The sequence below is a fragment of the Oryzias latipes genome, chromosome 12, assembly GCF_053564925.1.
Source record: "Oryzias latipes strain Hd-rR chromosome 12, Olatipes_Hd-rR_3.1".
Lineage (NCBI taxonomy): Eukaryota > Metazoa > Chordata > Actinopteri > Beloniformes > Adrianichthyidae > Oryzias > Oryzias latipes.
In genome coordinates, this window is record NC_136248.1 from 34,967,596 (window position 1) to 34,979,851 (window position 12,256).

Sequence of the window (12,256 nt, forward strand, 5' to 3'; positions counted from 1 at the left end):
AAATAAGGCCGGGACCCGTCGTACATAGGAGGCGCAGGCCAGTTAGGATTTGAAGGTGAAGCCCTACTCCAGCCAAAATTTGGGAACCTTGGCGCCCTCTTCCAGCCGGAGACGGGAAATGCACGGTCCATCCTATGGTCCGGTCGGCCCCGGTAATTAAAGCTGAGCGCACGGGGATTTCTGTAGTGTCTCCTCCCGTAGCGCACCGTGGTCCAAGCACCTCCATCCTCCTCTCCGTCGTAGAAGTGCATGGCAGGTGTTACGGTTTTTCCACCAGGCAAGAATGTAATCAAAAATAGAAAAACTTGCAAACTTTGAAAAAAGAAAAAAGCGGGACAACCACTTAAATGAGTGTTTTTATTCACAAAAATGTAAAAAAATAAATAAATAAACAATACAAAATTAGAATAAAGTGTGCTCGCTACGCGTTTCGGCAAATTCTGCCTTCATCAGGCTCTATGCACACCACAACAGCTACAACTTGGCTGGACAGGCGTAAAAGTGAAGTGAGAGACAAAAGGTGGCTGTTTTATTCACACTGTCTTACCAAGGAGCACGCGTCGGCCTCATGGGCCCTGCGTGTCCTGAGCCATGGGCCCTGTGCGTTCTAAGCCCCTCCCCTGCATGCATACTGCTAACCAGGCAAAAAGACACGTGAAACAAAACCTTTTCCTTCCAACCATGTTATTGCTTTATGTTTAAGATTATTTAAATTTCTAATAACTGATTAAGGGTTGGGATTAGGGTTCAGATTAAACTAAAGGTTAGGGTTAGAAACAGGACCAGGGGTAGGGTTAAAGTAATAATAATAATCATCATAAAACTGTAATAAGAACCATAAGAACAATAGCCATAATAACAGTAACAATGATAACAAAATCTCTCACACTGTTCACCATAAAGAAAAACCCTGGGTCATGAGAAAATGCTCCACCAGTGGGTTATGCACCTATCCATTATGAGCAATATTATATTTATGTTGTCACTTTCTTGTGCTAACAAAAGTTTCGGTTTGTCCCACCAAATGTTAATCCCACAAAGAACAGGAAACATGATTAATACAGTCTTGTGTTTTGGGTCTGTATTTTTTTAAAAAGTTATCTATGGAAATAAAAGTTAAACCGTTTTTGAGGAGGTCACCTTGTTGTTCTGTCAGGGCATCACTTTTCAGTCAAAACCATGATATTGTGGGGCCATAAAGGGCTGTCCCCTTACACACTCTACCCTGAATGGACTTAGTGGGTATTCCACTTTAAAAAATACCTCCAATGTTCCAACATTGCTCTGGCCGTGTCCTCGGTCCAGTGAATTGCATCTTTTTCTGTTGCAAAATGCGAGTCCTCCAGCAGGGGGATGTGTCTCATATTTTTTTTAATATGCTGATTTAGTAGTTTCATGTTGTTCTGCTCCATTGCAGATAAGTTACCAGAAAAATTAACCAAGGGAACCCAGATGACAGCAGATGGAAATCTGTGTTTAGCCATCTTCAGAGCCCGCTGGAGCTGTTTAACTGCAGTTTCTTTAATGTTCTGACCTTTGGCGTTAATGCCGGCTGCAATGACCACATTCTGAACCACCAAATCCCACGGAACGTGGGCTATCTCAAATAAAGCCTGCATGTGGCGAAAATTAGCACCTGGATAACTCTCAATCTGTAGATCTGGGATGGAATATTCAGGGATTCTGGATAAATTTGAGTCACCAACAATAAGACACCTTTTCTCCACTTCCAGAAACCAGTCAATCAATTCTGTGTTTGTTTCAGGGTGACGCTTTACCTTGAAAACCTGCCGCTCTGGGGCAGGTAAGTCAACACGGGCTACTGGTGGCTCAGTACCGTCACCTGCTAGCTCCAGCCCTGTAATACAGCGTTCCTCCGCTGAAGCTGGAGATGCGCTGTCCTCCTGGCATTCTGTCACACCCGGCCTGTCCGAAATATTGTGATGATGTGGGGGGATTGCATGTTGTAGGGTGTTTTTCTTTTGCATGTTTGTGGTGCTACCTGTTTATTGCATGCTTTCTATGGACACACCCCCCTTGTAACATAGCGCGCCGATCCACCGCACCTGCTCCTCATCAGGAGGGACTTATAAAAGTCCTGAGGAGGAAAGCCAAAGGCAGTCGCACACCGACAGCAGGCGCATGCACGCGGGGCGCGAGTGGGACGCCGGGACCGCCAGACGTCGGGACCGCCAGACGTCGGGAAGACTCGCTGTGATCGGGACACACACTCTGAGAGCGCTGGGCGCTGGGACCATCAGTCTGCAGAGCGATCGACACGCAAGGGCAGGGCAGGGACCCTGCCTGTGTGTAAGTAGCCGAACGGGCTTCAGCAGACTGGTGGAAATAGGTGGGAGGGCTAGTGGCAGCCTGCATCAGGAATTGCTTTTCGTGCTGCCGCTTGCCTGTTTCCACAGATTCCAGCGTGTCCAGGAGAGCCAGCTGGAGGTGACGCGGAGGAGTGCCGGTCACAAACCCCAGAGGCGGAACGGAGCCCGCCCCCCAGGTCTTTGTGTGTATGACTGGAGGGATCCTCGGAACAGCGTCGGGGGAAGAGAGACGTCTCCTGGTTTGGGATCAGTGATTCCTCCCTTTGAGCTGCATTTTTAAACCAGTTTTAACTGTTCTTTGGACTTTTAGGTCTCTTTTATCCTTTTTAACTGTTCCTGGGATTTTTATCGTGTTTTACTGTTTTAATCCGTGCCTAGAATTTTTAGACGCATTTTATGCTTGTTTTAAGTGTCTTTTAACTGGAACTTTTTGGCCATTCATATGTTTTTTCCATCGGAATAAATTGTCGTTGTGGCCAAGAATTTGGGTCCTCTTTGGTGGTGTGCGTGCGCTCTCCCCAGATCATTCCTCTAGCCCTTCAATACCCTCATTCAATTTTTTGTTGTTTACCCCATCTTTCAACCCTCCAGGCCTTACAATATGATCCAGCCCCGAACTACCTGAAGCTGGGGGGTCAGCGTCCGTGTCCGCCTCATCCCCATCTTCCTCGCTGTCGTATTCATTATCGAACTCCTCCTCCTCCTCCTCGTGAAGAACCTCCCCGCCGCGGTTCTCCTCTCTATCGGAGCTTTCCTCCTCCTGGGAGCTGTCCAGTGCTGAAATTCGGGAAGGTGGCGCCCGTGCTGCCGGTCTGGGAGCAGAGGGTGAAGTTATCCCCACAATCTGAGGGAGAAATTCCTCACGCGCCACGAAGGGGTTGCGGCGGGTCGCCGTTCGCGGTCCACGCTGCTTCTCGGCAGCGGCTGCTGGAACTGCATCTGGAGGCCAAGCTGGTCTCATGTCCGTCATAGTTCCAACTGATCGGTTTGTGGCCTCGTAACATTCAGCTTGAATGCTCATGGAGACCCGCTCAGGTTGACGGGTCCTCTTTTTTCTTCCTCCTGATGTGCGCGGCCCCCGGCGGCTATCAGACCCTGCCGGGGGGTGGTGTCGTAGCCGCTGGACTTCGCCGCTCCGAGTCTGATCTGCAGGTGATGATCAGGGCCTCTGCCTGATCGAGAACATCCTGCGTGATCCGAGGGTAGATTTCTGCAAGCCCATCGTGTCGCCACGATGAAGGCTTCCCTCCAATCTCGGGTTAAATCACCGGGGAGATCCTGTAAAAGTTTCTCCAGCCTCTTTTGGTAGTGATCCTGGAGGATCTGCAGTGTGTTCTGTCCCCAGTTTTTTGCGTTGCCCTCAATGAGGTCTAACACATCATCCGTGGGATCAGCGGGTTTAATCAGTGAGGTTAATGAGTCCACTATGCGAGCGATCATCAGAGGTTCTGGTCTGTCCGGCGTGATGGTCACGTTTTGTAAGTGATGCACCATCTTAATTACAGCATGTAATTTGCGGATAAGCTGTCCAAGTCTTTCATCTGCAGGTCGCCGGAGGTCCTGCCTAACATCTGCTGGGGGTCCAAATCTTGTCGCTCGTCTGGTAGGTGAGCCCCGGACCGCTGCTGCATAAGAGCGGGGCTGTGGAAAATAAGGCCGGGACCCGTCGTACATAGGAGGCGCAGGCCAGTTAGGATTTGAAGGTGAAGCCCTACTCCAGCCAAAATTTGGGAACCTTGGCGCCCTCTTCCAGCCGGAGACGGGAAATGCACGGTCCATCCTATGGTCCGGTCGGCCCCGGTAATTAAAGCTGAGCGCACGGGGATTTCTGTAGTGTCTCCTCCCGTAGCGCACCGTGGTCCAAGCACCTCCATCCTCCTCTCCGTCGTAGAAGTGCATGGCAGGTGTTACGGTTTTTCCACCAGGCAAGAATGTAATCAAAAATAGAAAAACTTGCAAACTTTGAAAAAAGAAAAAAAGAAAAAAGCGGGACAACCACTTAAATGAGTGTTTTTATTCACAAAAATGTAAAAAAATAAATAAATAAACAATACAAAATTAGAATAAAGTGTGCTCGCTACGCGTTTCGGCAAATTCTGCCTTCATCAGGCTCTATGCACACCACAACAGCTACAACTTGGCTGGACAGGCGTAAAAGTGAAGTGAGAGACAAAAGGTGGCTGTTTTATTCACACTGTCTTACCAAGGAGCACGCGTCGGCCTCATGGGCCCTGCGTGTCCTGAGCCATGGGCCCTGTGCGTTCTAAGCCCCTCCCCTGCATGCATACTGCTAACCAGGCAAAAAGACACGTGAAACAAAACCTTTTCCTTCCAACCATGTTATTGCTTTATGTTTAAGATTATTTAAATGTCTAATAACTGATTAAGGGTTGGGATTAGGGTTCAGATTAAACTAAAGGTTAGGGTTAGAAACAGGACCAGGGGTAGGGTTAAAGTAATAATAATAATCATCATAAAACAGTAATAAGAACCATAAGAACAATAGCCATAATAACAGTAACAATGATAACAAAATCTCTCACACTGTTCACCATAAAGAAAAACCCTGGGTCATGAGAAAATGCTCCACCAGTGGGTTATGCACCTATCCATTATGAGCAATATTATATTTATGTTGTCACTTTCTTGTGCTAACAAAAGTTTCGGTTTGTCCCACCAAATGTTAATCCCGCAAAGAACAGGAAACATGATTAATACAGTCTTGTGTTTTGGGTCTGTATTTTTTTAAAAAGTTATCTATGGAAATAAAAGTTAAACCGTTTTTGAGGAGGTCACCTTGTTGTTCTGTCAGGGCATCACTTTTCAGTCAAAACCATGATATTGTGGGGCCATAAAGGGCTGTCCCCTTACACACTCTACCCTGAATGGACTTAGTGGGTATTCCACTTTAAAAAATACCTCCAATGTTCCAACATTGCTCTGGCCGTGTCCTCGGTCCAGTGAATTGCATCTTTTTCTGTTGCAAAATGCGAGTCCTCCAGCAGGGGGATGTGTCTCATATTTTTTTTTTAATATGCTGATTTAGTAGTTTCATGTTGTTCTGCTCCATTGCAGATAAGTTACCAGAAAAATTAACCAAGGGAACCCAGATGACAGCAGATGGAAATCTGTGTTTAGCCATCTTCAGAGCCCGCTGGAGCTGTTTAACTGCAGTTTCTTTAATGTTCTGACCTTTGGCGTTAATGCCGGCTGCAATGACCACATTCTGAACCACCAAATCCCACGGAACGTGGGCTATCTCAAATAAAGCCTGCATGTGGCGAAAATTAGCACCTGGATAACTCTCAATCTGTAGATCTGGGATGGAATATTCAGGGATTCTGGATAAATTTGAGTCACCAACAATAAGACACCTTTTCTCCACTTCCAGAAACCAGTCAATCAATTCTCTGTTTGTTTCAGGGTGACGCTTTACCTTGAAAACCTGCCGCTCTGGGGCAGGTAAGTCAACACGGGCTACTGGTGGCTCAGCACCGTCACCTGCTAGCTCCAGCCCTGTAATACAGCGTTCCTCCGCTGAAGCTGGAGATGCGCTGTCCTCCTGGCATTCTGTCACACCCGGGCTGTCCGAAATATTGTGATGATGTGGGGGGATTGCATGTTGTAGGGTGTTTTTCTTTTGCATGTTTGTGGTGCTACCTGTTTGTTGCATGCTTTCTATGGACACACCCCCCTTGTAACATAGCGCGCCGATCCACCGCACCTGCTCCTCATCAGGAGGGACTTATAAAAGTCCTGAGGAGGAAAGCCAAAGGCAGTCGCACACCGACAGCAGGCGCATGCACGCGGGGCGCGAGTGGGACGCCGGGACCGCCAGACGTCGGGAAGACTCGCTGTGATCGGGACACACACTCTGAGAGCGCTGGGCGCTGGGACCATCAGTCTGCAGAGCGATCGACACGCAAGGGCAGGGCAGGGACCCTGCCTGTGTGTAAGTAGCCGAACGGGCTTCAGCAGACTGGTGGAAATAGGTGGGAGGGCTAGTGGCAGCCTGCATCAGGAATTGCTTTTCGTGCTGCCGCTTGCCTGTTTCCACAGATTCCAGCGTGTCCAGGAGAGCCAGCTGGAGGTGACGCGGAGGAGTGCCGGTCACAAACCCCAGAGGCGGAACGGAGCCCGCCCCCCAGGTCTTTGTGTGTATGACTGGAGGGATCCTCGGAACAGCGTCGGGGGAAGAGAGACGTCTCCTGGTTTGGGATCAGTGATTCCCCCCTTTGAGCTGCATTTTTAAAGCAGTTTTAACTGTTCTTTGGACTTTTAGGTCTCTTTTATCCTTTTTAACTGTTCCTGGGATTTTTATCGTGTTTTACTGTTTTAATCCGTGCCTAGAATTTTTAGACGCATTTTATGCTTGTTTTAAGTGTCTTTTAACTGGAACTTTTTGGCCATTCATATGTTTTTTCCATCGGAATAAATTGTCATTGTGGCCAAGAATTTGGGTCCTCTTTGGTGGTGTGCGTGCGCTCTCCCCAGATCATTCCTCTAGCCCTTCAATACCCTCATTCAATTTTTTGTTGTTTACCCCATCTTTCAACCCTCCAGGCCTTACAATATGATCCAGCCCCGAACTACCTGAAGCTGGGGGGTCAGCGTCCGTGTCCGCCTCATCCCCATCTTCCTCGCTGTCGTATTCATTATCGAACTCCTCCTCCTCCTCCTCCTCGTGAAGAACCTCCCCGCCGCGGTTCTCCTCTCTATCGGAGCTTTCCTCCTCCTGGGAGCTGTCCAGTGCTGAAATTCGGGAAGGTGGCGCCCGTGCTGCCGGTCTGGAAGCAGAGGGTGAAGTTATCCCCACAATCTGAGGGAGAAATTCCTCACGCGCCACGAAGGGGTTGCGGCGGGTCGCCGTTCGCGGTCCACGCTGCTTCTCGGCATCTCGGATCTTGGACACACACAGTGGACTTCCTGTGACGTCATTTCCGGGTGAGCTATTCCCAGTGCTAGCTGTGTGACTGCTGTCCTCTTGTTTGGCATTAGCCTTACTACTATTGCTTACTCTAAGGGTTATCTGGGTTAATATTCACATCTAGTACCTTTTATTAGCGAATTCACCACTGTTAAACCGCTTGCTGTTCACTTTTCTCATTTTGCTAAATAAACCACTTCTCTTTACCTAAACACCGCTAGCCTTAGCTTAGAACCTAGTATGGCCACCACCACTCCTTCCGCCTCTCCTCCTCTCTCCTGCCCCATGTGCCATATGTTTAGTGATGACCCTGCCTCCTTTAGTGAAGATAGCGGTAGGTGTGTTAAGTGTAGTCTTGTGTTAGACTTGGAGGCCGGGCTGGAGCAGTTAGAAGCGCGGCTCCGCACAGTGGAAGCTAAGCCGGCTAGCCAGGTCGTTACTCGTAGCGCGGGCCGCGCTACCAGGGCTAACTTAGCTAGCACCCCAGCGCCCTCCCAACAGCCGGGAGACAGTCAGGGGTTTGTACCGGTTGGGAGGAAACATAGTGCTAAACGCAAAAACTTAGAGCACCCGAGACTCCACGTTAGTAATAGGTTCTCCCCCCTCAGCGACACACCCGCTGAACACTCAACTCTGGTTATAGGCTCTTCTGAAGTTAGAAACGTGGAGCTCCCAGCGGCTACTGTCAGGTGTTATCCGGGGGCCAGAGTTGGTGACATCGAGGGGAACCTTAGGATGTTAGCTCAGAGTAAGTCCAGGTTCCGTCGAGTCGTGATTCACGCAGGCGGTAATGATGCCCGACGGAGACAGTCAGAGGTGGTTAAGTTAAACGTAACTTCGGTGTGTAAACTGGCTAAGACGATGTCCGACACTGTAATTTTCTCTGGTCCCCTGCCGAACTTAGTCAATGATGAAATGTACAGCCGCTTTTCATCATTTAACCGCTGGCTTTCTAGATGGTGCCCAGAAAACGGCGTTGGTTTTGTGGATAACTGGAGCGCGTTTTGGGGGAAGCCCGGTCTCATGCGGAGAGACGGCGTCCATCCCACTCGGGACGGTGCCGCTCTTCTTTCTAGAAACATTTCTGCTAGCCTTAGTCTGTTAACCTGACAATCCAGAGACGAGACCCGGGCGCAGAGCAGCAGTGTAAAACGCTCCTCTGAGCCTCCCTTAGGGTTAGTGCCGGTGCAAAACCCATGCAGGGAAAGTCAAGCAGGTCCTAGCTTTAGCTTATGTGCTGAAAGACAAATGAAAGGAGCGCGTCATAGAAACCTTACAGTGACAGACAGCAGTTCTCACAAGCAGAATTATGATGTCATTAAATGCGGTTTATTAAACATTCGATCCATTTCCTCCAAGTCCCTCTTAGTCAACGAGTTAATTACTGATAACAATCTTAGTCTTTTAGCCTTAACAGAAACTTGGCTCCATCAGGATGACTATGTTAGATTGAATGAAGCAACCCCCCCCCACTTATGCTAACCATCAGAAATCCAGGATTTCAGGGAAAGGAGGTGGTTTGGCAGTAATATCACAGTCTAGCTTACTTCTCAGCCCTAAAGTTAAAAATGCTTATAATTCATTTGAAAGCATCATATTGTCTTTAAGTCACCCAAACAGGAAAACTCGAAAACCTGTTTTACTCATAATTATTTATCGCCCCCCCGGCCCATATTCAGAATTTTTAACTGAGTTTTCCGACTTCCTATCGACTATTGTCTTAGATTCTGATCAAATTATAATATTAGGGGATTTTAATATTCATGTTGATGACCCCAGTGACTGCCTAGGAAAGGCTTTTGCAGCTTTATTAGATGATGTTGGTTTCACCCAAAGTGTGAATGAACCCACTCACTGTCATAAGCACACCCTGGACCTTGTTCTAACCCATGGGATAGAGATCAGCCAGCTGAGTGTCCTTCCTCTTAACCCCATCATTTCTGATCACTTTCTGATTACCTTCCAGCTTACACTGGAACATCTTTCTGCCCCAGTGAATAAGAAACAGCTTAGAAGAATCTTAACTGACCGTTCTGTGTCTGAGTTTAAACACACAGTTCAGCCAGTACTTAGTGATATTCTGAGAAAATACTCTGAGACCAGCTCCCATAGTATCAGTCCTAGTATAAATGACCACTTTGTTAATGATGCCTTACAAGCCCTCAGGAGTACACTCGATGTTGTTGCCCCCTTGAAACCTAAGTTCGTCAGACAAAACCGAGTAGCACCGTGGTTTAACGCTGAAACTCGTTCTCTTAAACGAGAAACCCGTAAGTTGGAAAGAGAATGGCGCCGCTCCGGTTCAGAGCAGTCTCTGGATATCTGGAAACATAGCCTATTAAATTATAAAAAAGCTCTGCGTAGAGCTAGAAGCCAGTACTATTCAACCTTAATATCAGAGAATGGAAACAATCCAAGATTTCTTTTTAGCACTATAGCTAAATTAACTCGCAGTCAGAGCTCAGTAGAACCACATGTTCCTGTTTCTCTCAGCTCTGATGATTTTCTTACATTTTTCGATAGTAAAATCTCAAATATTAGACATAAGTTAAATCAAGTTATTCCTACTATCAGCCCAGAACAGGCTGAAGCGGTAGAAATGGAGGCATCCATAGAAACCTCTGTAACATTAGACTGCTTCACTGCTGTGGATCAAGCGGAAATAACATCAATTATTACGTCCTCCAAATCCTCAACGTGTCTGTTAGACCCAATTCCCACTAGACTTTTTAAAGAAACTTTTCCCCTAATTAATGATCCCATATTAACAATGATAAATGCCTCTCTGGAAACGGGTTACGTGCCACAGTCTTTTAAATATGCAGTTGTTAAACCTCTTCTGAAAAAGCCCAGTTTGGATCCTAGCATCTTGGCCAACTATAGACCGATATCAAACCTGCCCTTTATTTCTAAAATCCTTGAAAGAGTTGTAGTTAAGCAGCTTTACTGCCACCTACAGGACAACAGCCACTTTGAAGACTTTCAGTCGGGGTTTAGACCTCACCACAGTACGGAAACTGCACTAGTTAGAGTCTCTAATGACTTGTTATTGGCCTCAGAAAAGGGACTACTTTCTATTCTGGTCCTGTTGGACCTCAGTGCTGCCTTTGACACTATCGACCACGGTATTTTACTCCATAGATTAGAGCAGGACATAGGGATCAGAGGATCTGCTCTCCAGTGGTTTAAATCCTATCTGTCTGATAGGTATCAGTTCGTTAATGTAAATGGCCATTCCTCTCAGTGCACTCGAGTCAACTATGGAGTCCCACAGGGCTCAGTCTTGGGACCGATCCTGTTTACGCTTTATATGTTACCCCTAGGAAACATAATCAGGAAACACAGCATTAATTTTCATTGTTATGCCGACGATACGCAGTTGTATTTATCCATGAAGCCTGACCAGAATGACCAGATAGAGAAACTGAACGCCTGCATCAGTGACATCAAGACCTGGATGACAATTAATTACCTCCTCTTGAACCCAGAAAAAACTGAGGTCATTATACTTGGTCCTAAAAACCTCAGAGATGCTCTGTCTGCTCAGATAGTCTCCCTGGATGGTATAAGTATAGCCCCCAATTCCACAGTTAGAAACCTTGGGGTTTTACTTGACCAGGATTTATCATTTAAGGCTCATATATCTCAGGCGTGTAGAACTGCCTTTTTTCACCTGCGGAATATTGCTAAGATCAGAAATATACTTTCTAAGAGTGATGCTGAAAAACTCATCCATGCATTTGTTACGTCGAGGCTGGATTACTGTAACTCCTTGTTAGCAGCGTGTCCTAAGAGTTCCTTAAGAAGTCTCCAGCTTGTTCAGAACGCAGCTGCTAGATTGTTAGCTGGAACCAGCAGAAGAGATCACATCACTCCTGTGTTAGTTTCGCTCCATTGGCTCCCAGTTGATTCTAGAATTAAGTTCAAGATCCTCCTGTTAACCTATAAGGCCTTACATGGAATGGCCCCGTCCTATATTAAGGACCTCATAGTCCCTTACCAACCAATCAGAACACTTCGCTCGCAAAATGCAGGACTGCTTGTGGTTCCTAGAATTGGTAAAAGTACGGTTGGAGGTAGAGCGTTTAGCCACCAAGCCCCTGTCTTATGGAATAAACTCCCAGCTCATATAAGAGAGGCCGACTCAGTTTCTACATTCAAAGCTAGACTGAAAACATTCCTCTTTGGACAGGCTTATTGTCAGACTAGTTAGTATTCAGAGATTATTTAACTTAATGTTAGTTTGTTTAAATTAAACTTAATAATAACTATTTCTTTTAAAAGGCTGCTAGAAGTTGAAGCTGGGGTAACTATGGTGCTCTGGGGTTCTGTCCTCTTTCCTTTTTTACTTCTACCCTTCCTCTCCTCTATTCTTGATCATAATTTATCATTTAGTTCTCCATGCCTCTGTTTGGTGCAGTGCGATTCATGTATTGTCCCTCTTTTCCTCTCCCCTCCTGGGGAGTGGGAGTGCTTCCAGACTCCAGTTGGCTCATCCGTGCTCCAGTTCCTGACCGTTTACCTCGCCTTTGCTCCTGCTCCTACACCTGGCTGTGGTTCCTGTCTCCGGCTCGACTCGCGCCTTTGACTGTCCCCCCAACCACGGCTGGATGAAGCTCGTCTGCTGGACTTTTATATATGTAGTTGTAGATTTAGATAAGTTAATTCTTCTCTAAGATTTCTGGTAAATCGCCTGTCCGTCCTGGGGGAGGATCCCTCCTTCATGTGGGCACCCCTGAGGTTTCTTCGTTTTTTCCGGAATCCGGTTTTTTTGGGAGTTTTTCCTTACCGCGAAGGGGGGTCTAAGGGCAGGGATGCCAGTATAGCTTAGTCAGTTTGTTAGTTCATTTTAGTATTTTTCTATTGAACTCTTTGTATTCGTGATCCTTTTGATTTCATGTTTTACTTCGAAGCCCATCGAGACGACTGTTGTTGTGATTTTGGGCTATACAAATAAAATTGAATTGAATTGAATTGGAACTGCATCTGGAGGCCAAGC